This window comes from Giraffa tippelskirchi, chromosome 13 (assembly GCF_054371585.1).
Source record: "Giraffa tippelskirchi isolate mGirTip1 chromosome 13, T2T-mGirTip1v1.2.pri, whole genome shotgun sequence".
Taxonomy (NCBI): domain Eukaryota; kingdom Metazoa; phylum Chordata; class Mammalia; order Artiodactyla; family Giraffidae; genus Giraffa; species Giraffa tippelskirchi.
Genome location: NC_137287.1, coordinates 45,283,660 through 45,304,437, shown reverse-complemented (window position 1 = coordinate 45,304,437; position 20,778 = coordinate 45,283,660).

The window sequence follows — 20,778 nt, the reverse complement described above, 5'->3', positions numbered from 1 at the left end:
AAAGTCCATTTAGTCCATTATACACAGTGAAGTAAACCAGAAAGAAAAACACCAATACAGTATACTAATGCATATATATGGAATTTGAAAGATAGCAATGATAACCCTATATGCAAGACAGAATAAGAGACACAGATGCATAGAACAATCTTATGGACTCTGAGGGAGAAAGTGAGGGTGGGACTTTCTGAGAGAATAGCATTGAAACATGAATACTATCATATGTGAAACAGAACACCATTCCAGGTTCGATGCATGAGACAAATGCTCAGGGCTGGGGCAATGGGATGACCCAGAGGGATGGGATGGGGAGGGAGGTGGGAGGGGGGTTCAGGATGGGGAATACATGTAAACCCATGGCTGACTCATGTCAATGTATGGCAAAAACCACTACAATATTGTAAAGTAATTAGCCCCCAACTAAAACAAATAAATTTATGAAAAAAAAAAAGTCCATCTAGTCAAGGCTATGGTTTTTCCAGTAGTCATGTATGGATGTGAGAGTTGGATGGTGAAGAAAGCTGAGTGCTGCAGAATTGATGCTTTTGAACTGTGGTGTTGGAGAAGACTCTTGAGTCCCTTGGACTGCAAGAAGATCCAATCAATCCATCCTAAAAGAGATCAATCCTGGGTGTTCATTGGAAGGACTGACGTTGGAGCTGAAACTCCAATACTTTGGCCACCTCATGCGAAGAGCTGACTCATTGGAAAAGACCCTAATGCTGGGTAGGATTGGGGGCAGGAGGAGCAGGGGTCGACAGAGGATGAGATGGTTGGATGGCATCACTGACTCGATGGACATGGGTTTGGGTAGACTCCGGGAGTTGGTGATGGACAGAGAGGCCTGGCGTGCTGCAATTCATGTGGTCGCAAAGAGTCAGACACGACTGAGCGACTGAACTGAACTGAATTGAACCGAGGTGACTTAGCACGCACACACACATATACATTTGTGTGTCTATATATGTGTGTGTATATATATATATATATACACACACATATATATATATCACTTTGCTGTACACCTGAAACATTGTAAATCAACTAACTTTAATAAAAATTTTAAGATGAAATAAAAAAATTAAAATTGACTAACCAAACAAATACTTCAGTATTCTTGTCTTGAGAACCCAATGAACAGTATGAAAAGACAAAAAGATAGGACACTGAAAGATGAACTCCCCAGGTCAGTAAGTGCCCAGTATTCTACTGGAGATCAGTGGAGAAATAACTCCAGAAAGAATGATGGGATGAGACCAAAGCAAAAACAACACCCAGCTGTGGATGTGACTGGTGATAGAAGCATAGTCCGATGCTGTAAAGAGCAATATTGCATAGCAACCTGGAATGTTAGGTCGATGAAGCAAGACAAATTGGAAGTGGTCAAACAGGAGATGGCAAGAGTGAACATCGACATTCTAGGAATCAGCAAACTAAGATGGACTGGAATGGGTGAATTTAACTCAGATGACCATTATATCTACTACTGTGGGCAAGAATCCATTAGAAGAAATGGAGTAGCCATCATGGTCAACAAAAGAGTCCGAAATGCAGTACTTGGATGAAATCTCAAAAACGACAAAATGATCTCTGTTCGTTTCCAAGGCAAACCATTCAATATCACAGTAACCCAAGTCTATGCCCTGACCAGTAACGCTGAAGAAGCTGAAGTTGAACGGTTCTATGAAGACCTACAAGACCTTTTAGAACTAACACCCAAAAAAGATGTCCTTTTCATCATAGGGGACTGGAATGCAAAAGCAGGAAGTCAGGAAACACTTGGCATAACAGGCAAATTTGGCCTTGGAATACAGAATGAAGCAGGGCAAAGGCTAATAGAGTTTTGCCAAGAGAACGCACTGGTCATAGCAAACACCCTCTTCCAACAACACAACACCGAAATCAGATTGATTATATTCTTTACAGCCAAAGATGGAGAAACTCTATACAGTCAGCAAAAACAAGACCGGGAGCAGACTGTGGCTCAGATCATGAACTCCTTATTGCCAAATTCAGACTTCAGTTGAAGAAAGTAGGGAAAACCACTAGTCCATTCAGATATGACCTAGATCAAATCTCTTATGAGTATGCAGTTGCTGCTGCTGCTGCTAAGTCGCTTCAGTCATGTCCGACTCTGTGCGACCCCATAGACGGCAGCCCACCAGGCTCCGCCGTCCCTGGGATTCTCCAGGCAAGAACACTGGAGTGGGTTGCCATTTCCTTCTCCAGTGCATGAAAGTAAAAAGTGAAAGTGAAGTCGCTCAGTCGTGTCCGACTCTTAGCGACCCCATGGACTGTAGCCTACCAGGCTCCTCCATCCATGGGATTTTCCAGGCAAGAGGACTGGAGTGGGATGCCATTGCCTTCTCCGGAGTATGCAGTAGAAGTGACAAACAGATTTAAGGGACTAGATCTGATAGACAGAGTGCCTGATGAACTATGGACAGAGGTTTGTGACATTGTACAGGAGACAGGGATCAAGACCATCCCCATGGAAAAGAAATGCAAAAAAGCAAAATGGCTGTCTGAGGAGGCCTTACAGATAGCTGGGAAGGGAAGAGAACCAAAAAGCAAAGGAGAAAGGGAAAGATATTCCCATCTGAATGCAGAGTTCCAAAGAATAGCAAGGAGAGATAAGAAAGCCTTCCTCAGCGATCAGTGTAAAGAAATAGAGGAAAACAACAGATTGGGAAAGACTAGAGATCTCTTCAAGAAAATTAGAGATACCAAAGGAACATTTCATGCAAAGATAGGCTCGATAAAGGACAGAAATGGTAAGGACCTAACAGAAGCACAAGCTATTAAGAAGAGGTGGCAAGAATACACAGAAGAACTGTACAAAAAAGATCATCATGACCCAGATAATCACGATGGTGTGATCACTCACCTAGAGCCAGACATCCTGGAATGTGAAGTCAAGTGGGCCTTAGAAAGCATCATTATGAACAAAACTAGTGGAGGTGATGGAATTCCAGTTGAGCTATTTCAAATCCTCAAAGGTGATGCTGTGAAAGTGCTGCATTCAATATGCCAGCAAATTGGGAAAACTCAGAAGTGGCCACAGGACTGGAAAAGGTCAGTTTTTGCTCCAATCCCAAAGAAAGGCAATGCCAAAGAATGCTCAGACTACCGCACAATTGCACTCATCTCACATGCTAGTAAAGTAATGCTCAAAATTCTCCAAGCCAGGCTTCAGCAATACGTGAACCGTGAACTTCCAGATGTTCAAGCTGGTTTTAGAAAAGGCAGAGGAACCAGAAATCAAATTGGCAACATCCGTTGGATCATTGAAAAAGCAAGAAAGTTCCAGAAAAACATCTATTTCTGCTTTATTTACTGCCAAAACCTTTGACTATGTGGATCACAATAAACTGTGGAAAATTCTGAAAGAGATGGGAATACCAGACCATCTGACCTGTCTCTTGAGAAACCTGTATGCAGGTCAGGAAGCAACAGTTAGAACTGGACATGGAACAACAGACTGGTTCCAAATAGGAAAAGGAGTACGTCAAGGCTGTATATTGTCACCCTGCTTATTTAACTTATATGCAGAGTACATTATGAGAAACGCTGAGCTGGAAGAAACACAAGGTGGAATCAAGATTGCAGGGAGAAATATCAGTCACCTCAGATTCACAGATGACACCACCCTTATGGCAGAAATCGAAGAAGAACTAAAGAGCCTCTTGATGAAAGTGAAAGAGGAGAGTGAAAAAGTTGGCTTAAAGCTCAACATTCAGAAAACTAAGATCATGGCATCTGGTCCCATCACTTCAAGGGAAATAGATGGGGAAACAGTGCAAACAGTGTCAGACTTTATTTTTGGGGGCTCCAAAATCACTGCTGATGGTGATTGCAGCCACGAAGTTAAAAGATGCTTACTCCTTGGAAGGAAGGTTATGACCAACCTAGATACCATATTGAAAAGCAGAGACATTACTTTGCCGATAAAGGTCTGTCTAGTCAAGGCTATGGTTTTTCCAGTGGTCATGTATGGATGTGAGATTTGGATGGTGAAGAAAGCTGAGTGTCGCAGAATTGATGCTTTTGAACTGTCGTGTTGGAGAAGACTCTTGAGAGTCCTTTGGACTGCAAGAAGATCCAATCAATCCATCCTAAAGGAGATCAATCCTGGGTGTTCATTGGAAGGACTGACATTGAAGCTGAAACTCCAATACTTTGGCCACCTCATGTGAAGAGTTGACTCATTGAAAAAGACCCTAATGCTGGGTAGAATTGGGGGCAGGAGGAGCTGCGGACGGCAGAGGATGAGATGGTTGGATGGCATCACTGAGTCGATGGACATGGGTTTGGGTAGACTCCGGGAGTTGGTGATGGACAGAGAGGCCTGGCGTGCTGCAATTCATGGTATCGCAAAGAGTCGGTCACGACTGAGCGACTGAACTGAGCCGAACTGAACCAAGCAAAACAAAAAAGAAAGGGGCAGTGTTTATTTCTGTCTGTCTGAAATCTGATCAATTTTTTTTTCCATACATACTTGTTGATGCTTCAGCTTTATATTGACATATAGAATTTTCTAATAGGTTCATGTGGTTTTTCCCCCCAGTTAGCTTTTACATGCACTTGGGACTTTTGTGTTGTACTTTTTTAAAAAAGTATTCTTCTAAAGCTTAACAGAGGCAGGCGAATGCTGAAGGTTAATAAAGGGTGATTGATTGATAACAAAAGATCATAAAGTTACTTAATCTGACTGCTATTGATTATAAGGCATCTCAAGCGCCCTACAACTAATTATCATTTTTTAATTTGTTGAGGTATAGCATACATAGGGTTTCCCAGGTGTTTCAGTGGTAAAGAATCTTCCTGCCAGTGCAGGAGGCTCAAGAGACGTGGCATTGATCCCTGAGTTAGAAGATCCCCTGTAGTAGGAAGTGGCAACCAGCTCCAGTGTTCTTGCCTGGAAAATCCTATGGACAGAGGAACCCGGTGGGCTCCAGTCCATGGGGTCACTAAGAGTCGGACATGGCTGGGAGACAGCATGCATGCATAGGATATATACAGAAAGGAGCACAAATCATATGTATACAACTCTATGAGTTTTCACAAAGTGATCACATCCAGGTAACCCCTCCACCATTTCAAGAACATTGAAATCCCCCAAAGCTCCTTGAGTCCCCTTCCAATTAATGCCCAAGATAGCCATTACTCTGATATCTAACAACAGGTCTTCATCGGTTTCTTGAAGTTGATAAAAAATGTGTTCTCATTTGTACCTGACTTCCTATCAGTTCTGTTCAGTTGCTCAGTCATGTCCAACTCTTCACAATGCCACGGATGGCAGCACACCAGGCCTCCCTGTCCATCACCAGCTCCCAGAGCTTGCTCCAACTCATGTCCATTGAGTAGGTGATGCCATCCAACCATCTCATCCTCTGTCATCCCCTTCTCGTCTGGCCTTCAATCTTGCCAAGCATCAGGGTCCTTTCCAAGGATTCAGTTCTTCACACCAGGTCACCAAAGTATTGGAGTTTCAGCTTCAGCATCAGTCCTTCCAATGAATATTCAGGACTGATTTCCTTTAGGGTAGACTTCTTTTAATTCCTTGCAGTCCAAGGACCACTCAAGAGTCTTCCCCAACACCACAGTTCAAAAGCATCAATTCTTCGGCGCTCAGCTTTCCAACTCTCACCTCCATACATGACTACTGGAAAAACCATAGATTTGACTAGATAGACCTTTGTCAGCAAAGTAGTGTCTCTGCTTTTTAATATGCTGTCTAGGTTGGTCATAGCTTTTCTTCCAGGGAGCAAGTGGCTTTTAATTTTAAGGCTGAAGTCACCACCTGCAGTGATTTTGGAGCCCCCCAAAATAAAGCCTGTCACTGTTTCCATTGTTTCCTCATCTATTTGCCATGAAGTGATTGGACCAGATGCCATGATCTCAATCTTTTGAATGTTGAGTTTTAAGCCAACTTTTTCACTCTCCTATTTCACTTTCATCAAGAGGCTCTTTAGTTCTTCACTCTCTGCCATAAGGATGATGTCATCTGCATTTCTGAGGTTATTGATATTTCTCCTAAAAATCTTGATTCTGGCTTGGGCTTCATCCAGCCCAGCATTTTGCATGATGTACTCTGTATAGAAGTTAAATAATCAGGGTGACAATATACAGCCTTGACGTACTCCTTTCCCAATTTGGACTTTCTATAGTTAACATTTTGCTTTTGAAATTCATCCATGTTGTTGCATGGAGCTGAAGTTCTTTCATTCTCATTAGCATGGAATATTTCATTGAATATTCCAATGGATAGATTGTAAGAGTACAATCAATCCATTTACTCTTTTGTTTTAATTGAAGTATAGTTGATTTACAATGCTGTGTTAGTTTCAGGTATACAAAAAGTGATCCATTTACTCTTGATGGACACTGGGTGTTCTGCTCTGAACAGTCACGTGCACATCTTTTTGTAAATATATGGAGCTCAGTTCAGTTCAATTGCTCAGTCATGTCCGACTCTTTGTGATAGGCAATTCCCGGAGTTTACTCAAACTCATGTCCATTGAGTAGGAAATGGCAATCCATTCCAATATTCTTGCCTGGGAAGTTCCATGGACAGAGAAGTCTGGCAGTCCATGGGGGTCACAAAGAGTGGGACACGACTAAGTTCACTCATGCACACACACACACATACACACACACAGTGCATTCAGTAAGTGCTGAATGTATATCCAGAAGGAAAGTTGCTGGGTCATAGGTCATATCTATCTATCTATATCATCTATCTATCTATATCATCTATCATGTCCTGTCTCTAGTAGAGACATTGCTAAAAACCTTTCCAAATGAATTGCACTAACTTTTGCTTTCACCAGCAATGTGCCAAAATATTTATCAAATCCACCCACGTTACAGAGCAGAGAAGCAGTGTCCTTGGTGCCAAGTGGTTAAAAAGATACTTGTGCTCATGGAGATCTGAGGACTTTTCCCAGTCAGTTACTTAGCTCCCTTGCCCCACCCACGTCTTGGTAAACTTTGGTGGAGAAAGCTCACAGAGTTTTGTAGCAGTGGGTTTCCAATGAGTTTCAAAAGGAATCACTGTTCTCTAGTGGGACTTGTAAAGACAGGTTCCTCCTCTGTCATCTCTATGTATTCTGTTAAGAGGCAAAAAACTTGTTTTCAGAAGATGAAAAGATAAAAAAAAGTAAACAGACTGAGAAGACAGACTCAAACGTGTATGTGATATTTCCCACAATTGTGAGGCTTTCTCTTCATTCTGTCTCTATTTTCATACAGATACTTCAACTCAATTTCTCTCACCTGGGCCAGGGACAGCCTGTGCTCCAGCGTGGCCTTCTTCTCCCATAGCAGGCTGTGAATCAACAGACTTCTGGCTAAAATGATGTTTACTGCCATCATCAGCAAGTTCTGTTTGCTGGCAGCCCATGTCAGCTGAGTTAAGATCATAGTCAGTTATTAAGGAAGAGGCTGATTGAGAAAAGAACAGATTGTGAATACTGGCTTTGTAGCCCTTGAATTTTTAGCCCATATATTTAGAATTCATATGTTTTCATAGTGCCTTATACACAGTAGAAACTCAGGAAGAACTAATCTCATTGAGGTCTTGCCCTTTGCACTTGGGAACCAGATTTATAACATGATGACTTGGGTAAGAGGCTACATGTTCCTCCCCTAGACTGTCAGCCTTCTGAAGGCAGTGCCCCATGACATTCTCAGCACATAGCAGAGTGCCTGGCAGAAGCTCTTTAGATATGCTTCACATCTTCAGTGACAGATGTAATTAATGTCAAGGAGCAGGGGAAAATATAAAATGGTCCAGGTAACTGATAGCTAAACAGAAACCCAACTGATGAGTTGTTTAAATGATCCTCTCTCATCCAACATAGCTGGCATTCAGCCCTTGGTTCTAACAGGGACACACAGTTTATCTCCATGTGTATGTCTTGAAATTGAAGCACAGTACAGCAGGCATTACATCTATCATAAAAGCCCCTTCTTAAAACAGTACTGTGTCAGGCAAGCCTATTTGAACTTCATATATGCCAATTAGACAGGCTTATATAAATCTTTGAAGGAAAGAATTTTCCCCTAATTAGTTTCTCTCCACTATCCAATAGAACCAACTTACTCATACTTCAAAATGATCGTAAACCAAGTCACCAAGCGTCCTTTGACATATTTAAAAGTGGTAACATAATCAAGTTCATTTCAAGTTTATTGCTAAGGGATACAAGGACTGGCCATGCTCCCCAGGCAGATTCTAAAGATTTTTGGTTTATGGGGAAAAAGAGCAAAAGCAAAGACAGCTTGGGATGTCATCTCTTGAAAAAACAAAATTAAAATGTGCCTTAATTTGGATTCCCATCTGAACATTCTATTGATATCCTTTTTTACCACCCAGATGTTCTGTAAGCAAATGTCATCAGTACTTGTTTAAAAGAGACTCAGAAGTATTTTTCATTTTCAATAATTAATGCTGTGTTTTCCCTTTAAGATGAATTGTAGACTGTGACGCTCAAATTATTCAATCTACCAGCACTTCAGAATAAAGACAGTTGTGATAATACTGCTCTAGAAGAACACAAGGGCTTTAACCCTCATGTCTCCTTATTGGTTTGTCATGAGCTATTGACCACCTCTTTTTCTAACCTTGTTTTGCAGAGTGATGTGTTCACATTTATTTATTAAAGATATTACATTATTTACAGCTTATTCATAGACAGTCTGTCTCCAAAAGTGACAAGGAAACAATATGATTTGCTATCCTTAGTAAATATCTAAGGGGAAAAAAAGAAGATATTATGCAAAGCTTCTTGAAATTCACAAATGAGGCAAGATAAAAAAACTCAGCAGAATTTATAACATCTGTACTATGCCTTGATCTTAATATATTACAGCCCCACCCCCACTCACCCATCACAGTGATGCCTTCAATATTTTACTGTGCTGGCCTAACACACAGCTCACAATTTTAAACTGATAAATCTGAGATCATAAATTTTAGATGCTTTTTGCAAAACAGCAAGGCTGAGGACAGACTGGACATTCAGAGGATTATAGCCTATTCTAATTCATGCCATTTCCACACTTTTCGTCCCTTTTGGAGACTTTCAGGGCATATTTCAAACAAATATCAGAGTTTTGTGTTTATGCCATGTTATAAAGAATATCTGAAGGACAGTGTCTGTTTTCCAAATCATCTCGGTTATGGAAAGAAAATGGATTCTACTTTGAGTCCAAATGTAAGAGTAGCCCCACAACTAAACATTTAAAATCTGTCTGGGATTTGCTGCAGGACTTCCCCAGCTGTTACTAACGTAGGCTCCATCCACAGGTGGATGTAATGTGATGGGGCATCCAGGGAAAGGTTGATTGCTTCCAGATATTCTATCCTCCTCTCTTCCCATTCCCCCTTACCTCTCCCCGCCCCCAGGGCTATGAGAGTCCATGACATTTAACTGACAGAAAAGGCAGTCCCACTCCCGGGCATATACCCTGAGAAACCATGATTCAAAAAGTCTCATGTACGTCAGTGTTCATTGTGGCACTATTTACAATAGCTGGGACATGGAAGCAACCTAGATGTCCATCAGCAGATGAACGGACAGAGTTGTGGTATGAATATACAGTGCAGTACTCAGTTCAGTTCAGTCGCTCGGTTGTGTCCAACTCTTTGCGACCCCACTTAGTCATAAAAAGGAAAGAAATTGAGCCATTTGTAGGGATGTGACTGAACCTAGAGTCAGTCATGCAGAGTGAAGTAAGTCAGAAGGAGGAAAACGAGTATCATATATTAATGCATACATATGGAATCTAGAAATAGTATACTGAAAGTGAAGTTGCTCAGTCGTGTCCGACTCTTTGAGACTCCATGGACTGTAGACTGCCACGCTTCTCTGTCCGTGGGATTTTCCAGGTAAGAACACTGGAGTGCATTGCCATTTCCTTCTCCAGAGGATCTTCCCAACCCAGGGATCAAACCCAGGTCTCCCGCATTGCAGGAAGACTCTTTACTGAGTCACCAAGAAAGTCCATAGAAATAGGGTACTGATGAACAGATTTGCATGGCAGGAATAGAGATGCAGATGTAGAGAGTGGACTACCTTCCTTCTGCATGGAAGGAGAGGGGGTGACAAACTGAGGGAGCATTGACATATATACACTGCCATGTGTAAAACAGACAGCTAGCAGAAAGCTGCTGGATAGCACAAGGAGCTCAGTTTGAGGCTCTGTGATGATCTAGAGGGGGTGGAATGGAGGGCGGGGAAGTGGGTGGGAGGCTGGAGAGGGAGGGGATATATGTATATATACAGCTGATTCATGTTGTTGTACAACAGAAACTAATGCAACATTGCAAACCAACTATATTCCAATTAAAATATAAATTTAAAAAAGAAAAGGTAGATGAGGGAAGACCATCTCTAGAGTTAATTCCCTATTATAAACTCAGCTCCCCTGGGAATTGTGCCCCACTCTTAGAAAAGGCAGAGGAACCAGAGATCAAATTGCCAACATCCGCTGGATCATCGAAAAAGCAGGAGAGTTCCAGAAAAACATCTATTTCTGCTTTATTGACTATGCCAAAGCCTTTGACTGTGTGGATCACAATAAACTGTGGAAAATTCTGAAAGAGATGGGAATACCAGACCATCTGACCTGTCTCTTGAGAAACCTGTATGCAGGTCAGGAAGCAATAGTTAGAACTGGACATGGAACAACAGACTGGTTCCAAATAGGAAAAGGAGTACGTCAAGGCTGTATATTGTCACCCTGCTTATTTAACTTATATGCAGAGTACATCATGAGAAATGCTGGGCTGGAAGAAACACAAGCTGGAATCAAGACTGCAGGGAGAAATATCAATAACCTCAGATATGCAGATGACACCACCCTTATGGCAGAAAGTGAAGAAGAACTAAAGAGCCTCTTGATGAAAGTGAAAGAGGAGAGTGAAAAATTTGGCTTAAAGCTCAACATTCAGAAAACTAAGATCATGGCATCTGGTCCCATCACTTCATGGGAAATAGATGGGGAAACAGTGCAAACAGTGTCAGACTTAAGTTTTTGGGGCTCCAAAATCACTGCAGATGGTGATTGCAGCCATGAAATTAAAAGACACTTACTCCTTGGAAGGAAGGTTATGACCAACCTAGATAGCATATTGAAAAGCAGAGACATTACTCTGCCAACAAAGTTCCATCTAGTCAAGGCTATAGTTTTTCCAGTAGTCATGTATGGATGTGAGAGTTGGATGGTGAAGAAAGCTGAGCGCCGCAGAATTGATGCTTTTGAACTGTGGTGTTGGGGAAGACTCTTGAGAGTCCCTTGAACTGCAAGAAGATCCAACCAGTCCATCCTAAAGGAGATCAGTCCTGAGTGTTCATTGGAAGGACTGATTTTGAAGCTGAAACTCCAATACTTTGGCCACCTCATGCGAAGAGTTGACTAATTGGAAAAGACCCTGATGCCGGGAGGGAGTGGGGGCAGGAGGAGAAGGGGACGACAGAGGATGAGATGGCTGGATGGCATCACTGACTCGATGGACATGGGTTTGGGTAGACTCCGGGAGTTGGTGATGGACAGGGAGGCCTGGCATACTGCAGTTCATGGGGTCGCAAAGAGTCGGACACGACCGAGTGACTGAACTGAACTGAAACTGAACTGAAATTAGTAGAAAAGTAGATTTCTTTTAAAGGAGATAGGAAGATCCAGAGCATAACTTGGGGGAAGGGGACAACCGAGAAGGACAGACTCAGTGATTGGAAGCCTCTGAGTTGTGGGCAGAAGACAGAAATGACAAATGTGACACCATGTTGCCACCCCCTCCCATGCTTATGGGAGACTTCCCAATCAACCACTGCACTCCTTCTCACCAAGTTTTCACATGGGCTCAGGATCTGCCAACACTTCAGACAGCCCCTATGGACCAGAGGCAGCTGCAGGTGTTTGAAATTATGTACCACTTCTGCTTATCAAAAAGGACAATTGGGATTAAGAGTGGCCTTAGAGGTTGAGGAGATGGGGAAAAGAGATTTGGAACTGGGCTTAAAGGCCAGCTTTGCCCTTTGGGCACTGTTAATAAGAACAGTGACCATCACAGTTACTAAAGGCTACCATGTATGAAGTCCTTACTATGTGCTTCATAACCTGCTGGATTCTTTACTTAGTGCAATGAAGTGTAGTTACTAAATTGGGATGCTTTAGAACCAAGTCTCAGAGTTGGAATCTTAGCATAAGAAGATACTAAAAGATTTCAAGCCTTAGTCTCTCATCTGTAAAAGGGGGATAAAGATGTCAGCATAATAAATTCCCTTGGCCTATTTCCTAGCTTACACTTGACACGTGATCAGCATTTTTTAAAAGATTGCTATGTAGCAACATCTTTCTTAAATTATAAATCAGGATATTTTCTGTGTTTTTATCCTTCCCCTCTCCTCTCATGGGTATTTTGAGAGCAGAGATTCCTTCCCCAGGTACACAAAACGGGAGCAAGCATTTAAAGACCTAAGGGCCTAGTGAATACCTTATTAGTCAGTTTTTCATCTCTCAGAGACAAAGTAAGCATGAGGTTGCTGGAAAGTCAGAGAAGTGAAGCATCTGTGGGTCTTCCTGAACCAGAAGAAAGATGGACCAGAAGGATGAGGCACACTCAAAGTGGGAAATAGAGAAAGAAACGTCCTTGTCCAGGACAAGGAGTAGAAGGGTTAATGTTGATGGTCTTCTCTTGATTCCCTAAATGTCCCTGAAGAGAGGGTGGGTGATGTGGAATTTTTTCCGAGGAGATGGGGATGTGAAGCCTCCCTCCCTTCCTCTGCTTCCTCTAGCGCCCTAACAGTAGAACAAGCAGAACCTGCTCCTCTCAGTGGGAGAGTGGTGAACTCACAGCCAAAGATATGGCTCTTGTAAGCCAAAACCTAAAGGATGCTGTCCAACAGAAATATATTATGAGCCACATACATAATTCATGGGCTTCCCAGGTGGCTCGGTGTTAAAGAATCTGCCTGCAATGCAGGAGACCTGTGTTTGATTCCTGGGTCGGGCAGATCCCCTGGAGGAGGAAATGGCAACCCACTCCAGTATTCTTGCCTGGGAAAATCCTATGGACAGAGATGCCTGGCAGGCTACATCCCATGGGGTTGCAAAGGGTCAGAAATGACTGAGTCACTGAGCACTCATATAATTTAAAATTTCTCGAATAGCTGTGTTTTAAAAAGTAAAAAGAAACAGATGATATGAAATTTAGTACTGTATTTTATTTAACACAATATATACAAAGTAGTATCTTTTCCACGTGTAACCCACATGAAACCAATGACACCAAGTCTTTAAAATCCAATACATTACTTAAACTTAAAGCACATCTCAGTTTGGATGTGCCGTGGGTGCTAGTGGCTGCCTTGTTTGTCAGTACAGATCCATAATCTTCAAAACCATCCCAAAGATTTATGGCATCATCTCTATTTCCACAGACAGGAAAAATAGAGAAGTCACACAACTTGATGAAGAATTAATATTTAAAACCAGTCCTGTCTCACTCCAGCCTCTATATGAGTTTGTAGACTTACATTGATTTCTTGGGCATCTTTATGAAGAAATGTGAATAATAACCTCTCGGAAGATCAACATGAGACCAGAGAAATTAAGGAAGCACAATTCCACACATATTCTACCACAATCACCACTCAAATTTCATTTTTTGCTAGGATCTTCTTTGCCCTTTTTAAAATAACCTATTAAGCAGGCGTCAATACTGTTGTAGATGCTTATTTTGGTAACAATATGGCAGAGGTCAGCTTATTCAAGTCAAGCAGGAAATAGCCAAGGCCACAAGGTAAAATGTTTAAGCAAGACTCTAGTGAAGCAGAACTCAGAAATGGTCATTATCATCGGGCATGTGAAGTAAATTTTCCCTAATGGGAATTCCTTCCAAAGTACAGAACTCTCAAAGCTAAATCCTAAATGGCTAGAGATTTAGAACAGGAGGAGGAAGAGAACAGGTTAGCATGTTTTGCAAAACTGCCACCTGTGTCCACTGTAGCCCTTTCCTTTCTCCTAATCCAGTTTGAGCCAGCTGAGAGGAGCCTCAAAATTTTAATTTACAATTGTATTCAACCATTGAGCCAGCTGAGAGGAGCCTCAAAATTTTAATTTACAATTGTGTTCAACCTTTGCAAAAGGATGTATGTAATACAGGCTCAAGAGAAAATTAAAAATCAAGAAATTGAAGTGCCATTTTACTGATTAGAACATTTTGATCAAGAAAATAAGTAAATATCCCAAGATCACAGAGCCTATAACCATAAGACTAGGACTAGGAATCTCCTGATTTTCAAAAGTTGTCAACCCAGAGAAGAAGAGAAGTTATTCGCAATATATGTATCTAATGGAGGACTCATGTTCAGGATCTATAACAACTCCTATTCATCAATTTGAAAAGGACAGATCACCCAATAAAAGAAAAATTGGTGAAAGGCTGAAACACACACTTCATATATGTAAATATACTAATTACCTGTTAACAATTGCATGGACTATGTTCACAGATAAAAATTCCATAGAAACTTTAAAAAAATATTTATTTGACTGTGCCAGTTGTTAGTTGTGGCATGTGAACACTTAGCTGTAGCATGTGGGGTATCACTCCCTGACCAAGAATTGAACCCAGGCTCCCTGCTTTGGAAATTCAGTCTTAGCCACTGAACCACCAGAAAAGTCCCGATAGAAGTCTTTTCTGATAAGTGGTAAAATCTGGAAACAAATCAAATGTCTATCAGCAATAGAATGGATTGAAAATCAATGCAATGTGTTCACACAGTGGCAATGAGAAGCAATGAGAATAAATGAACTACTGTCACATGCAACATAGATGAACCTCATAAACATAATATTGAGCAAGAGAAGCAAGAAACAATAAACAGATGCACAATTCTATTTATTTAATACTCCAAAACAGGCAAAACTAATCCGTAGTATTAGAAGTCAGAATAGTGGTTAGCCCGATGGGAGGACCAGGTGGGTAGCAACCAGAAGTGTGTGTGTGTGTGGTCCTAGAGGGCTGAAAATGCTGTTTTTCGGTTGTTGTTGTGTTTTTAAATCCAGGTGCTGGTTACGTGGGTGTGCTTGATTTCTGAAAGTATATCAAGCTATACACTTATAAGAAGTGTACCTTTCTGTGTGTATATTATAGTTCAATGAAAGATTTTATAAATTTGAACTAAAATTTCTAGAATTCTCCCCAAACTACATACTTGTCCTAGATAGTGGATTTGGGGAATGAATATTTCAACATTGCCCCACTTCCTTCACCCCCACCTCTGTCAGCCATGGCCATGATCCAGGAAAGTATCTTCTGGGTGATTAGAAGCTCAATTTAACCAAATGCTTCAGTGAAAATTTAGGATAGGAGTTAGATTGAGGTCACTCAAGCCTCAAAGTTCTTTTAAAATAGTATCAAGGTGATGTTTATATTTAGAACATTTTTTTCTTTCCTCTCCTATAACCCAGAGCTCTCCCCAGGGTTCTCAAGCTAAAGTTTGCACCAGGAATTCTGCACTAATAAACCAATAAAGATTACTTTTATCAATCAATTTTCTGTATCTTATATATAGAGGAATGTCAAAATGGCATTTAGAAAGGAAGCCAACTTATGCTTTGGGGATTTATAATTGTAGCAACGCTCCCATGACGTTGCAAACACAAACTGTCCTTTTGGCAAAATTTAGGAGAGCTCCCATCCCAGAGGAAGTTCAGTGGTGCTAAGGCAATTCGCAAGGGTCTAGTTCTGGAGGTTTCCAACAGTGACAGAGCCTTGATGTTGTTATTAAAGAAGGTTTAGCAGCTTTCCTCAACCTTGAGGAAAAAGTCAGTGGCAGAATAATATCATAAAAAAGAAACTGACTTCCTCCCCTTTTCTTTGCTCACCGTCTTCTTTTCCCCCATTCCTGGTACTTAAATCATTTCTTCCTCATCAGTATGACTGTAAAACAAGGCAACAAAAAGAGAAAAGGTAATTCTTAGTCTTTGTTTTTAAAAACAGAGCTTGGAGGAGAAGGTGGAGTGGAGGCAGGGAGTACCCTTCAGCTGCACATCAACCTAGAGCTGCTGGCACAAGTCTTCCAGGCTCCCATCTTAGAGGGGCTGTTGTTTCACTCCTCCACTTAGCCCCAGCTCCCAGGCGCTCCTGCTGCAGCCCAGGCTGCAAAATCTGTGTTCCCTCCACCTGCGTCTCCTCCAGAAACTCCCCAAGCCACCCTGCCTCACTTCCTACAGATTTTTTATCCGAAAACCTATTCTTTAAAAAACCTTTCTGGACAGTCTTAGAATTTCAACCTCAGCCAACACCAGCCCCCAAATCAATAGGTGTAGAGATGACTTATTCCAGGCTAGGATAATTCCCCCTGGTAGATTTCTTTTTGTTTTAATCACATTTTTAAAAGTTTTATTTTATATTGAAGTACAGTTGGTTAGAGGCTTCCCAGGTGGTCCAGTGGTAAAGAATCCACCTACCAATATAGGACACTCCAGTTTGATCACTGAGTTGGGAAGATCCCCTGGAGAAGAAAATGGCAACCCACTCCAGTATTCTTGCCTGGGAAATTCCATGGACAGAGAAGCCTGGCGGGCTACAGTCCATGGGGTCACAAAGAATCAGACACAACTGCACACATGCATAGCTGGTTAACAATGTAGTGTCAGATGTACAGCAAAGTGATTCAGTTATACATATATTTATTCTCTTTCAGATTCTTTTCCCATGTAGGTTATTAAAGAATATCGAACAGAGTTCCTTCCCTGTGCTATAACAGTTATGTCCCTGTTGGGTATCTATTTTAAAAATAGTAGTCTGTATATTTGGATATTATACTCATTTTCACTATATTAATTCTTCCAATCCATGAACACGGTATATTTCTCCATCTGTTTGTGTCCTCTTTGATTTCTTTCATCAGTGTTTTATAGTTTTCTATATATAAGTCTTTTGTTTCTTTAGGTAGATATATTCCTAAGTATTTTATTCTTTTTGTTGCAATGGTGAATGGTATTGTTTCCTTAATTTTTCTTTCTGTTTTCTCATTATTGGTGTATAGGAATGCAAGGGATTTCTGTGTGTTAATTTTATATCCTGCAACTTTACTATATTCATTGATTAGCTCTAGTAATTTTCTGGTAGAATCTTTAGGGTTTTCTATGTAGAGGATCATGTCATCTGCAGTGAGAGTTTTGCTTCTTCTTTTCCTATCTGTGTTCTTTTATTTCTTTTTCAGCTCTGATTGCTGTGGCCACAACTTCCAAAACTATGTTGAATAGTAGTGGTGAAAGTGGACATCCTTGCCTTGTTCCTGACTTTAGGGGAAATGCTTTCAATTTTTCACCATTTAGGATAATGTTTGCTGTGGATTTGTCATATATAGCTTTTATTATGTTGAGGTATGTTCCTTCTATTCCTGCTTTCTGGAGGGTTTTTATCATAAATGGATGTTGAATTTTGTCAAAGGCTTTTTCTGCATCTATTGAGATAATCATATGGTTTTTATCTTTCAATTTGTTAATGTGGTGTACTACATTGATTGATTTGCGGATGTTAAAGAAACCTTGCATTCCTGGGATAAAGCCCACTTGGTCATGATGTATGATCTTTTTAATATGATGTTGGATTCTGTTTGCTAGAATTTTATTAAGGATTTTTGCATCTATGTTCATCAGTGATATTGGCCTGTAGTTTTCTTTTTTTGTGGCTTCTTTGTCTGGTTTTGGAATTAGGGTGATGGTGGCCTCATGGAATGGGTTTGGAAGTTTACCATCTTCTTCAATTTTCTCTAAGAATTTGACTAGAATAGGTGTTAGCTCTTCTCTAAATTTTTGGTAGAATTCAGATGTGAAGCCATCTGGTCCTGGGCTTTTGTTTTCTGGAAGATTTCTGATTACAGTATATTTGGAGAAGGAAATGGCAACCCACTCCAGTATTCTTGCCTAGAGAATCCCATGGACAGCGGAGCCTGGTGGGCTGCTGTCCACAGGGTCACACCGAGTCAGACATGACTGAAGAGACTTAGCATGCATGCATGCATTGGAAAAGGAAATGGCAACCCACTCCAGTATTCCTGCCTGGAGAATCCCAGGGATGGGGAACCTGGTGAGCTGCTGTCTATGGGGTCTCAAAGAGTCGGACATGACTGAAGTGACTTAGCAGCAGCAGCAGCAGTGTGTATATTGGAGAATCCGTGATGGCTCAGCTGGTAAACAATTTACCTGCAAAGAACCTGCCTGTGATGCAAGAGACACAGGAGACTCAGTTTCAATCCCTGGGTCAGGAAGATCCCCTGGAGAAGGAAATGGCAATTCACTCCAGTATAATTGCCTGAAAAGTTCCAGGAGCAGAGAAGCCTGCAAGGCTAGAGTACAAAGAGTTCCAGAGAGTCTAATAGAAGTAAGTGACTAAGCAGGCAGTCAGTGTGTACATGGCAATCTCAAACTCCCAATTTATCTCTCCCCTCACCACCACTTGCCCCTAGTAACTATAAGTTCATTTTCTAAGTCTGTGAGTCTGTTTCTGTTTTACAGATAATTTCACTTGTATGATTTCTTTTTAGATTCCACATACAAGGAATGTAATATGATATTTCTGCTTCTCTGGCTTACTTCACTCAGCATGATAATCTCTAGGTCCACTGAAACCTCCAATGACAGACGAATGGATAAAGAAGATGTGGTATATATATATATTCAATGAAATATTACTCAGCCATTAAAAAGAATGAGATAATGCCATTTGCAGCAACATGGATGGACTTAGAGACTGTCATGCTGAGTGAAATCTTTTTCTGATATTTCTGCAATAGACCCTCTCTTCCCTGGTGGGTAAAGTCATTTTTTTAAATACATTTCTGTGTTTCATCAAGTTCTAGACAGATCTGGGGGCTCTGGATATCACTACAATGTCTGTATATCTCTGCCCCAGTCCACTATAATTAGAGTTTAATTCTGAAAATTCTATTAATTTTCAGCTTGAGGGGGAATATGACTGTAGCTCTAGAGAATATTTCCTTTCCCAAGACATATACTTGCAGGTGATGTAGGGAAGCAACTACTCGGGTTAATGAAAATATAATAATTGAATTTAATCATTCCAACCAAAGGTCAGAGAATACCTAGCCTTTTTACATACAGTAATTTCATTCAATAACCCTAAGGGATACATGCTATCATCCATCCCATTTTATAGAGTAGGAAACTACAGCATAATAATATTAGGCAACTCTCTAAAATTGTATAGGAACAAGTGATAGGCCTACTGTAGTATTATATAGAAAGTGATAACTCAAGGATAATATTTAAAAACTTAACAACCAGCACAGTAATATAAATTACATTGTAAATCTATCTATAAGTCAAAACATAAAGGAAAACATTTCTTTTTATTCTCTAAACTAAATAAATTATAAGCATAAAAATGATAGTTCAGTGATATAAATTATAACACAAATCATTCATCAAATTAACCTGATAGTTCCCTAATTGTGTGTTAATTCTAGAAAATGTTGTATAATCTTTTGCGGGAAGGGGCCATCCCCAGCTAAATCTCTTTGACTCTGAGTTGACAGGTTGCTGCATCAAGCTCTCCCAATGGTTTCCTTATTAAATCAAGAGTGAGGACTTCTCTGGTGCTCTAGTGGTTAAGAAGCACCTGCCAATGCAGGGGACATGGGTTCAATCCCTGGTCCAGGAAGATCCCACGTAGCAAAGCATGGATGCCTCAAGCCCCCAGGCCAACATGCCGCCACCAGCACCACCTGCTCCTGTTCTGTGGCTGCACAGTAGCAGGAGCGGGGATGAAGCAATACCCTGGGCGGGGGGGGGGGGTGTTCTGTAGATCACCATAGAAGAAAACACACAAGCAGAAAAACCTAGAAAGATCCACACAAAACTTGGTAACAACCTTTACCTCTGGAGGTTGGGGAAGGTGGACAAAAAAGAGATCAGACCCCATTAAAAACATTTAAAAGCAAATGCTTTCATGTGTTACTTTCACAAATAATATTTCATGAAATAAAAATTCCATTAAAATTAATTTTATAAAACTAACTAGTTAGCTGGAGGAAAATAGATTTAAAAAAAATCTACTATCCTGTCTTAAACATTAAATTCTTTCCATGTACCCACATTTTCCTCTGCTAATCTAATACACTTTAATCCAATCTAATATTAGATTATTATCTGGATAATGATTGAGCTTCAGCTCCCAGTTTTAGTGTGTAATGTTCTTTGCTATACTCAGTTATTAATTCATTTAAAAATATTATTTTAATGAGCACCCTCTTTCTGTCAGGTACTGTGGTAGGTCATCTGGATAAGGAATGAACACAGCACATACAGCCCCTGATCACAGCACTGCAGATGAATACAGAAATTGTAGAAGTGGAAAGGAATATATCTGATGCCTTCACTGGAGACTCACAAGCAAAATGAATAATGAAGTTAAGAATTAAGGGAAGAAGCCAGACCCAAACCTGCTGTTCATTGGTGGCAGGTAGAGGACTCTAGACTAATTCCAGGAGCAACCGAAATTAGTTGAACCTACTGATAAGTTTCCAATTGCTAAGCTTCCAGATCAGATTTGTGTTATTGAAAAAAGCAGTGGAGAAAATTGATTTGAAATGAGCAATAGACAGTTCATTGGAAGGACTGATGTTGAAGCTGAAACTCCAATACTTTGGCCACCTGATGCGAAGAGTTGATTCATGTGAAAAGACCCTGATGCTGGGAAAGATTGAGGGCAGGAGAAGGGGATGACAGAGGATG